Raw genomic sequence first — 11,053 nt, 5'->3', positions numbered from 1 at the left:
CTGACAGGGTCGCTTGGTTATACCTGACCTTTGCTTATTGATATTTTGTGGGCATTTCAATATATATCTATATTTTTATATATAGTTTTTCCTCAGTGGTGTGCATTGTATTTTCTTCACCATGGCTGAATATGTTGACGCTGAGGAATATTATTATGAGGAGGAGCCAGAGGAATCGTTTGAGTACGATTTGGTCGATGCCCTTGACCAAGGGGTCCAACATTCAGTCAATACCGCGCTAGTCCGAGCAATTGGGCCATTGAAGCGTCACTTGACCGACTATGCCCAACAACAGGGCTGGATTCCATCCTCTGCTTCCAAGCACTCCTCTAAGTCGCCCAAAAATTCTCACAGGTCAGACTTTGTGAAATTGGCCAAGTCTTTGTCTGCCCCTACTAAAGTTTGTCACTCCCAGCTTCCGCCCCCGGACACAGAGGATACCTCCTCTTCGTCTTCTTCAGGTCCCTCTGGTCCCCCTCCTGCTAAGAAGTCCAGCAAAGAACATTTTGTTGACGCCTCCTCCCATCCACCTGTCTTGACCTTTGAGCCTACTGATATCATACACCCTAATTCCAAAATTTGGTGCCCTGCTCCAGAGGTCGCAGATTACATCCAAGCCCACATCCGTGATTCTTTCGATCAGGAGGTGCGTTCTCGGTTACGCTCCGAGTGCCCTCGCCCGGAGTTAGCGGATAAATTGGCTGACACTCCGGAGGTCGACCCAACGATTTTGACCTACCTTAAGAAATTTAATAAAGATCCAAAAAAGGGGATTGACCGCTCTTGGCGCCTGTGCCAGGACAAGTTGCTGGATCTTTTTGGTCCCCTGACAAAAATCCTGGATCTGGGGTATCAAGCTCAGGGGTCGGCGTCTGGCATTGACCCCGATGAACTTATTGGTTGGGCCCAACGGGCTGTCTGTCTTCTGGGGAACGCGAACTGTGCCCTTTCCACTGAACGTAGGCGTTCCATATTGCTGAAAATGGACCCACGTTTGTCGGAACTTGCTACGTCTGAGTCTGGTGCTCTGGCTCAAGGTCTCCTGTTTGGTCAACCATTTTTAAAGGAGTTGACGAAGTTCGTGGCGACCTTTAGTGGCCTCGACAAGGCGCAGTCTTCCTTGCGCAGGGCGTTCCGCCCGGTTTTTGCCAAGGCCGGACGATCTGGGGGACGTATGTTCGGCCGAGGTTCTGGTCAACAACGAGGCCAACAGTCCCACCAGGGTGGAGGCGGACAACATCACCAACAATCCTATTCCGGTTCGAAGACGACCTTCTACCCCTCCCGCAAAGGTCGTGGTCAAGGCAACAAGGGAGGCTACGGTGGCAACCAAGGAGGTCGACAAGATTTCTCCTCTACAGGTGAGCTTGATTCCTTACGACAGTGTTGTTCTGGGGGGCAGGGTGCAGTTTTTTCTAGAGAATTGGCGCTCGATCTCAAACGTTGCATGGATATTACAGACAGTTCAGGGGTACCACATCGAGTTTTATCACCCTCCCCTTCAGGGTCCCATCCCTTCTCCCCTTGTTTTTTCCCAACGAGATCGAGAGGTGATCTCCAAGGAAATGGATTCTCTTCTTCTCAAAGGGGCCATTGTGCGAACGATCCTACATCCACAGGGGTTCGTCAGCAATGTGTTTCTGGTGGAGAAGAAAGGGGGAGGATCTCGCCTTGTGCTCAACCTCAAAGAGTTCAACAACGGGGTGGTCTATCGCCACTTCAAGATTGAGGGCATCCATCTTCTCAGGGATCTTCTTCGCAAGGGCGACTGGATGGTTCGCCTGGATTTGAAGGACGCTTACTTGTCCGTTCCCATCTTTCTGCCTCATCGCCGCTTTCTTCAGTTCCAGTGGTCAGGGGAGTGGTTCGAATACGCCGTTCTCCCGTTCGGCCTATCGTCCGCTCCATGGTGCTTCACGAAGCTCCTCAGACCAGTTATGGAATCGCTGCGAGCGCGGGGGTGCGGCTGATCGTGTACCTGGACGACATTCTTTTGATGTCTCAGTGCCCGCTGCAACTGCGTTCCCATTTATCGTGGACAATCGATCTACTTCAATCTCTCGGATTTCTGGTGAATCCTTAGAAATATCATTTACAACCCACTCAGTCGATAGAGTTTCTGGCTTTCCTTGTGGACTCGATGTCTTGCCAACTTCTCTTGCCTGCCCAGAAGATCAGGTCTATCAAGAGGGAATTGAAGTTACTGTTGACCACACCGAACGTGTCTTTGCGGTCGATCGCTCGGATTGTCGGACTTTTGGCCTCTTCCATTCAGGCGATTTTTCCAGGTCCCTTACATTATCGGGCCCTGCAGCGCCTCAAGATCCGGCACCTGCAGAAGGGCCTTCGTTATTCCGACCTTGTTCCTCTGTCTCAGGACGCGAAGTCGGAGATGTTGTGGTGGCTCCAGCACATGGAGGCCTGGAACGGGAAAGCCCTGTTCGGCTCGACTCCGGACTTGGTGTTGGAATCGGATGCGAGTCTGTGGGGCTGGGGAGCCCGTTGCGGGGACGTGTCGACGGGCGGCCGTTGGTCTCAGGACGAATTAGCCCTTCACATAAACTGCTTGGAACTTCTGGCGGGATCTTTTGCGATCCGCAGCCTTGCTCACCAGGCCACCAGCTGTTGCATTTTGCTCCGCATGGACAACATCTCAGCGGTGAGGTATGTGAACAAACTGGGGGGCACACGGTCGAAACTGTTGGCGGAGATTGCGAAGGATTTCTGGCATTTCTGCCTTCAGAGGAAGATCACTCTTATTGCAGAGTATCTCCCGGGTCGCCAGAATCAAGTAGCAGACTGGAACTCTCGCCATCTGCTGGACTTCAGCGACTGGCGGATTCACCCCGGGTATTTCGGAATCTGTCGCGCCTTTGGGGTCTGCCTTGGATCGATCTCTTTGCCTCTCGCCTCAATGCTCAACTGCCCAGGTTTTACAGCTGGCGTCCGGATCCGGAGGCTCTTGCCACGGATGCCTTCCTCCAGACTTGGCCTCCTCAGCTTTGCTATGCTTTTCCCCCGTTCGCGATGATTCCACGAGTCTTGGCCAGGACGAAGCAGTTTCAATCGGAGATCATTCTGATAACTCCTCTTTGGAGGGCTCAAGCGTGGTTTCCGAACCTTCTGGAAATGAGTTGCTCGACTCCGTTCCTGCTTCCAACGAAGTGGAACCTGCTGTTGGATCCTCTGCTCCGTCCACATCCTCTGATCCTGTTGAATCAGCTCCGTCTGGTGGCGTGGCGTCTTTCGGGGAACGCTGGAAAGTCCCTGGCTTATCTGGAGACGCTGAACGATTTATCAAGGAGGCTTGGGCCCCCAACACGCGCAAGCGTTATGCGTCAGCTTGGCGTTGATGGTGTGACTGGATCCCGCTTCAGCGGATGTCTCTTTAGTTGTTAATTTTCTTGCTTCCATCGCTTCTTCTGGTTCTGCTTACAGGACTGTCAATTCTTTTCGCTCCGCTCTCTCTGCGGGCCATAATTTTGTAGACGGGAAGCCGATTGGGGAACATCATCTAATCTCTACATTGCTTCGGGGAGTTCGGATGGCTAAGCCACCATGTCCGAAGTATGTAGCTCTTTGGGATGTCTCAGTTGTGTTACGTTTTCTGGAAGCTTGGCCTCCCAACGCTTCTTTGTCTCGTAAACAATTGTCTGCGAAATTGAAAATGCTTTTATGCTCGGTCTCTTGTAAGCGTGTCTCGGATGTACGCGCGCTGGACCTCGCGGGTCGTTCTTTTCCCCCGGAAGGCGTTACTTTTACGGTTTCCAGACGTACAAAGACTAATCTGTCTACCGTCACTTATCCAGCTTTTCCTCACAACCCACAGTTGTGTGTGGTCCTCTGCATAAAAGATTATGAGGTGAGTACTGCTCCTTTTCGACAGGATTTATCTGGACAGTTGTTAATTGCATTGCAAAAACCTTTTAAGCCTGTGGCGCCAGCTACTCTGGCTCGTTGGGTACGTTGGCTTATGTCAGAGGCAGGAATTGATGTCTCCATTTTTGGAGCTCATTCCGCGAGGGGTGCTATGGCCTCCAAGGCTTTTCATGTTGGTGTGAGTTTGCAGGACATTGTGAAGACGGCTGATTGGTCTTCTGATACTGTGTTTAAGACGTATTATTTCAAACCCATTGTGGATATTGCCTCTGTTGTGGTGGACAAGCTTTGAACAAGCATAATCTGAGCCTCCTGTCCTGCAATAGAATTAAAAATTTGCGAACATTCGTGACAAGAATTTTCAATTCTATTAAGGACACGGAGGCGAGGATTATTCCACCCATTTGTATTCTACTGCATTGTTTATGTTGCATTTTGCCTTGCTATGATCTGCAATGTTTCTTGCATTGATTTTTTCCCCACCCTATGTGATGCTACCTTTACGAGGTTTTGGGGTTGTATATTACGGCTCTGTTTTTCTTTCAGGCTCGGACCAGAAGTGATCCTTCGTTGTGGTCTCTCCTGCGCTGTTTTCCGCTTCCTTGGATGTTGGATCCAATGTGTTTCCTGATGCGACTTCTTCGCTTTTGGATGGTTGCCTGTTTCCTGTTGGCTTCTTTGGCGGTTGCCTTCGGACTTTTCCTTCTGGATGGTCGGCGGTACTTTCTTCAATGACTTTTGACTGTTTATGATTTCCTGGACAAAGAAAGAGGAAGTGTTGTCCTCTATGGTGGTTTATATAGTGTGTACTCTCTATGGTTACCTAAGGGCTCATGGGAGGTGTAGTTTGTTTTTTCTTTACTATGTTCCTATTGGCTGCTGTTGGTAGTAAAGGAATGGAGAAAGCATAATCCTCGCCTCCGTGTCCTTAATAGAATTGAAAATTATTGTCACGAATGTTTGCACATTTTTAATTAACTCTGCATTCATGTCTTGTGCCTGTGTACAATTAACCCACTGCTCCATCGGGGAATAATGGCTGTGATGCGCCCCGCACGAGGCGGTTACACTCCAGGCACAACCCTGTCCACGTCGTGATGAACGGACTGTTCCAGACTTAACATATCAAATGTCCGTGCGCGGTTTGAGGTGTTTTCAGTGTTTCAGGCGCACCTGCTGGCCTCAGGTTGCAGGATCCCAGAGGGAATGACACCCCTCTTTCCAGACCCCTGCACTCCAGACATGAACGTTAACTTTTTCCCTGCAGTTGTCATGCCAATGAAAAGAGACGGATGAACACTAACGAACTCTTGCTGTAGAGTTTCTGCAGTGGATTAGCAATATACAAATACAACGCTGCTAATATCTTATTTACTGGTACTATATTTACCTCCCCCAGAAGGAAGATAGGCTGAGCCAGCTTTGCTGGGGTTCGATCTCAATTTTTGGTGTGAGTGGACCACGGATGTCAGCAGCGGGTGTTTAACTCAAGCAAAGTAACACAAAATGTCCCTTAACTTGACGCATGTAGGGAAAGAGTTAACTTTTATTTGCACTGTTAGACACCGTTAGAACCAAGTGTGATGTAAAGCGAAGTCACAAGACACTCGAGAGTCGAATCACAAAACGTTGTGGCGGGCGCTACCACTACTCCTTGGTAGTAAGCAAAACAGTGGGAGCCCTAAACGCCTTTCACCCCTGTACCATGACATGTGGGGTTATTGGGGGTAGGATTGTGGGGCAAGCTTCCGTCCTTTTTTTAAAGCGCTCTGATATCCTTCAAGATCTTGTTTGCGCTATATAAAACTTTATAAATAAAATAAAATAAATAAATTAGTATGTGTATCTCTCTTGACAGCATGATTTCCTACCTGCCTATCCCTTGACGCCTGTCCCAAGCTATCTTTTTCTGTCTGTATGCCAGCCCACCTCTATGCTTCTCCATTTCCCCCCTTTCTGTCTATCTTTTATCTCTGTTTCACTGTTTGTATTTTTTCCTAGTTGCCTTTCTTTTTCTTCTACTGTTGACTGCCTGTGTCTGCCATCTCCGCTATCTCTTTCCCTCTGTCTACTTACTTTCCACCTGTCTGACTCCCTATCTGTCTTTGTTTCTGCCCCTTTGTTTCTGACTTCCTTTCTGCCTGTCTCCCCCTCTCTAGTTCTGTCTGTCACTGTCTCCGATTGTCTTTCTGTCCATCTCTTTCCCTCTAAATGTGTCCCTCTAAATGTGTATATCTTGCCTCCACACTGACCACTCTTTCTGTCTTCCACCTGTCTGTCTTTATCTACTCTGCCTGCCTCTCCCTCTCAGTTTATCTGTACATGTCCCCGGTATATATCTTCAACCTCTGTCCAACTTTATCTGATTCCACTGTTTGCCTCTCCCTGCCAGTCTGCCCCCTCTTTGCTTGTATTTTCTAATGTCTGCCTTTCAAACTCCATCGATCTCTCCCCATCTCCGTCCCTCTCCCCATATATGTATGCCTCCTTCTCCCTGTTTCCCTGCCTGTCTGCTCCACCAACCCCACCCCCACCTCACCATCCCTGTTTCTCCCCTCTGCCCGTCATTCATTCTTGTCTAACACAGTGCTTAATTTGAGCCGGAGATTTCCGGTGCACTGCACTGCACTTTATTCTCAATACTAGCTCTAACAGTGGTGGTGCTGTTTATCAAATGTTGAGATAAGCAAACAGTGTTTAATAGTTGAACATATATTAAAAATGGATAATGTCTGCCACTAGTGTCATTCGTATACCTTTGGGTGGCCTGGCGTATTCAGAATGTTGACGCTTGTAGAAGTGAGAGGGTTATTAGTTGTGCTGGTACTGTGACTGGCAGCACTGGTGGGGCAATGGGTGGTGCAAGCTGCAGGGGCCCACCGTGAAGGGCCATGCTACTGACAGTGTACCCAAATAAATTATAAAGGCCGTCGCAACAGGCCAGTGCAGCGCGGCCGCCGTTTGAAGAGCAAGCGCTGCACAGCAGCACCGCACGTCATGTGACTTCCTGCTGCTGCCCGATGCGGCATCAACAGGTGTCTGCAGTGCCTGAGTGAGACTTAAGTTGGGGAGGCCCCAGGGGCAATGAGCGTGCCTCGCACCGCAGGAATTATTTTCAAAGGTAAAAATTAGCGATGATACTACGTGTCTCTCGGACCTCTTTCTTGTGCTTGCCATCCTTTTTCCCCAGCACCCCCGAGGGGGGCGGCAATCTGAAGGAGAGCCCCGGGCGCCACAAGCTAAAGCTACGCCCCTGAGTGGAGGATAGGCGCACTGCAGCCTTCAGTGGAGGAGGCACACTACAGCCTTCAGTGGAGGATAGGCACACTGCAGCCTTCAGGGGAGGAGGCAAGCTGCAGTCTTCAGTGGAAGAGGCACGCTGCAACCTTCAGTGGAGTAGGCACACCGCAGCCTTCAGCGGAGGATATGCTCACTGCAGCCTTCAGTGAAGGAGGCACACTGCAGCCATCAGTGGAGGAGGCGCACTGCAGCCTTCAGTGTAGTATAGGCACACCATAAACTTCAGTGGAGGAGGCACACTGCAGCCTTCAGATGAGGAGGCACGCTGCAGCCTTCAGTGGAGGAGGCACGTTGCAGTCTTCAGTGGAGGAGGCGCATTGCAGCCTTCTGTGGAGGAGGCACACTGCAGCTTTCAGTGGAGGAGGCACACTGCAGCCTTCAGTGGAAGAGGCACACTGCAGCATTCAGTGGAGGAGGCGCACTGTAGCCTTCAGTGGAGGATAGGCACACTGCAGCCTTCAGTGGAGGAGGCACACTGCAGCCTTCAGTGGAGGAGGCACACTGTAGCCTTCAGTGTAGGAGGTACACTGCAGCCTTCAGTGAAGGATAGGTGGACCGCAGCCTTCAGTGGAGGAGGCACACTGCAGCCTTCAGTGGAGGAGGCACACTGCAGCATTCAGTGGAGGAGGCGCACTGTAGCCTTCAGTGGAGGATAGGCACACTGCAGCCTTCAGTGGAGGAGGCACACTGCAGCCTTCAGTGGAGGATAGGCACACTGCAGCCTTCAGTGGAGGAGGCACAAAACAGCCTTCAGTGGAGGAGACACACCGCAGCCTTCAGTGGAGGAAAGGCACACTGCAGCCTTCAGTGGTGGATAGGCACACTGCAGCCTTCAGGGGAGGAGGCAAGCTGCAGCCTTCAGGGGAGGAGGCAAGCTGCAGCCTTCAGTGGAAGAGGCACACTGCAACATTCAGTGGAGTAGGCACACCGCAGCCTTCAGTGGAGGATATGCTCACTGGACGAGTGTGGTGGAGTGTGGCTCAATGGTTAGAGCGGTAGACCCTGATGCAGAGTTCTGTCCCGGGACCAGGGTTCAATTCCCGCCTCGGCGGGTCTTGGGCTCAATTTCCTCGGACCTGACAATTCTCGCCTCGGTGCCTATTCTAATAATGGGCCCCACGCTGCAACTCTGGGAAATAGCTTGCTTAACCTCCACACCGGCCCCAACAGTACTAGGATGCCTGGCTTCACCCTGGGGGTGCCCAGGAGTGGACACTTCACAGGGAAAGCCAGGAAGGGTTCCACAGCAGTATGAGTAATAGCGCCAGGAAACCGCTTGGTGGCAGTGCGCTCTACAAATACCTTGACATTTACATTTACATTCAGTGGAGGATAGGCACACTACAGTGCAGCCTTCAGTGGAGGATAGGCACACTACAGTGCAGCCTTCAGTGGAGGAGGCACACTGCAGCCTTCAGTGGAGGAGGCACACTGCAGCCTTCAGTGGAGGAGCCACGCTGCAGCCATCAGTGGAGGAGGCACACTGCAGCTTTCAGTGGAGGATAGGCACACTACAGCGTTTAGTGGAGGATAGGCGCACTGCATCCTTCAGTGGAGGAGGCACACTGCAGCCTTCAGTGGAAGAGGCACACTGTAGCCTTCAGAGGAGGATAGGCACACTGCAGCCTTCAGTGGAGGAGGCACACTGCAGCCTTTAGTGGAAGAGGCAAGATGCAACATTCAGTGGAAGAGGCACACTGCAGCCTTCAGTGGAAGAGGCACACTGCAGCCTTCAGTGGAGGAGGCGCACTGTAGCCTTCAGTGGAGGAGGCGCACTGTAGCCTTCAGTGGAGGTGGCGCACTGTAGCCTTCAGTGGAGGATAGGCACACTGCAGCCTTCAGTGAAGGAGGCACAACACAGCCTTCAGTGGAGGAGACACACCGCAGCCTTCAGTGGAGGAAAGGCACACTGTAGTCTTCAGTGGAGGATAGGCAAACTGCACTGCAGCCTTCAGGGGAGGAGGCACGCTGTAGCCTTCAGTGGAGGAGGCACGCTGCAGACTTCAGTGGAGGAGGCACGCTGCAGCCTTCAGTGGAGGAGGCACGCTGTAGCCTTCAGTGGAGGAAGCACACTGCAGCCTTCAGTGGAGGAGGCGCACTGTAGCCTTCAGTGAGGAGGCACACTGCAGCCATCAGTGGAGGTGGCTCACTGGTTAGAGGCGGCAGACCCGAGTGCAGAGAACGGCCCGGGACCAGGGTTCGATTCCCGACGCGGCAGGGTCTTGGACCAGGGTCAGCGGACTGATAATTCTCGCATCGGTGCCCACTCCGACCGGGGAGCACACTCGGCAACTCTGGGCATTAGCTTGCCTCATCTCTACAACGGCCCCCACAGACGCCAGGGATGCCTGGTTTCACCCTGGAGATACCCAAAAAAGGGACCATCTCACAGGGAAAGCCAGGACGGGTTCCCCAGCAGTCTACAGCGCCGGGACACTCGGGTAGAGTAACTGTGCGCTATACAAGTATCCCACATTTACATTTACATTTACACTGCAGCCTTCAGTGGAGGAGGCACACTGCAGCTTTCAGTGGAGGAGGCACACTGCAGCCTTCAGTGGAGGAGGCACACTGCAGCCTTCAGTGGAGGAGCCACGCTGCAGCCATCAGTGGAGGAGGCACACTGCAGCTTTCAGTGGAGGATAGGCACACTACAGCGTTTAGTGGAGGATAGGCGCACTGCATCCTTCAGTGGAAGAGGCACACTGTAGCCTTCAGAGGAGGATAGGCACACTGCAGCCTTCAGTGGAGGAGGCACACTGCAGCCTTTAGTGGAAGAGGCAAGATGCAACATTCAGTGGAAGAGGCACACTGCAGCCTTCAGTGGAAGAGGCACACTGCAGCCTTCAGTGGAGGAGGCGCACTGTAGCCTTCAGTGGAGGAGGCGCACTGTAGCCTTCAGTGGAGGAGGCGCACTGTAGCCTTCAGTGGAGGATAGGCACACTGCAGCCTTCAGTGAAGGAGGCACAACACAGCCTTCAGTGGAGGAGACACACCGCAGCCTTCAGTGGAGGAAAGGCACACTGTAGTCTTCAGTGGAGGATAGGCAAACTGCACTGCAGCCTTCAGGGGAGGAGGCACGCTGTAGCCTTCAGTGGAGGAGGCACGCTGCAGACTTCAGTGGAGGAGGCACGCTGCAGCCTTCAGTGGAGGAGGCACGCTGTAGCCTTCAGTGGAGGAAGCACACTGCAGCCTTCAGTGGAGGAGGCGCACTGTAGCCTTCAGTGAGGAGGCACACTGCAGCCATCAGTGGAGGAGGCACACTGCAGCCTTCAGTGGAGGATAGGCACACTGCAGCGTTTAGTGGAGGATAGGCGCACTGCATCCTTCAGTGGAGGAGGCACACTGCAGCCTTCAGTGGAGGAGGCGCACTGTAGCCTTCAGTGAGGAGGCATGCTGCAGTCTTCAGTGGAGGATAGGCACACTACAGCGTTTAGTGGAGGATAGGCGCACTGCATCCATCAGTGGAGGAGGCACACTGCAGCCTTTAGTGGAGGATGCACACTGCAGCGTAAGAGGGTTGGGGATTCACCCAGGGGTCCTCAAACCAGGGGAAGAGGCACACCATAGTTTTTACAAAAAGGTACAATGCGGCCTTAATTACGGTTGGACACAGACTTTAGTCTTCAGGAGAGGAAGCAAACTGAGCCTTTTACAGAAGGAAGAGGAGGCACACTGCAGCCTTCGGAGGAGGAACTCTGTAGCCTTTAGCATCAGTTGAAGCAAACATGGCATTCTAAGGAGGCAAACTAAAGACTTATAAAGGAGGAGGCTTTCTGCAGCTTCCAGAAGAGACACACCATGGCTTTCAGGATGAGGCAGTACAATTTGGCCTTCAGAGGACAGATTCAGGCATTCATGGGATGAGGTCACT

General features: G+C 52.2%; 1 pseudogene; it reads left to right on the top strand.

Moving 5' to 3' along the window:
* Positions 1 to 523: 523 nt before the first annotated feature.
* On the top strand, positions 524 to 4,171 carry LOC147732492 (uncharacterized; annotated as a pseudogene).
* The last annotated feature ends 6,882 nt before the right edge of the window (positions 4,172 to 11,053 follow it).

This window comes from Lissotriton vulgaris, chromosome 2_1 (genome assembly GCF_964263255.1).
Source record: "Lissotriton vulgaris chromosome 2_1, aLisVul1.2, whole genome shotgun sequence".
Lineage (NCBI taxonomy): Eukaryota > Metazoa > Chordata > Amphibia > Caudata > Salamandridae > Lissotriton > Lissotriton vulgaris.
This window is presented reverse-complemented; position numbering and strand designations above follow the sequence as displayed.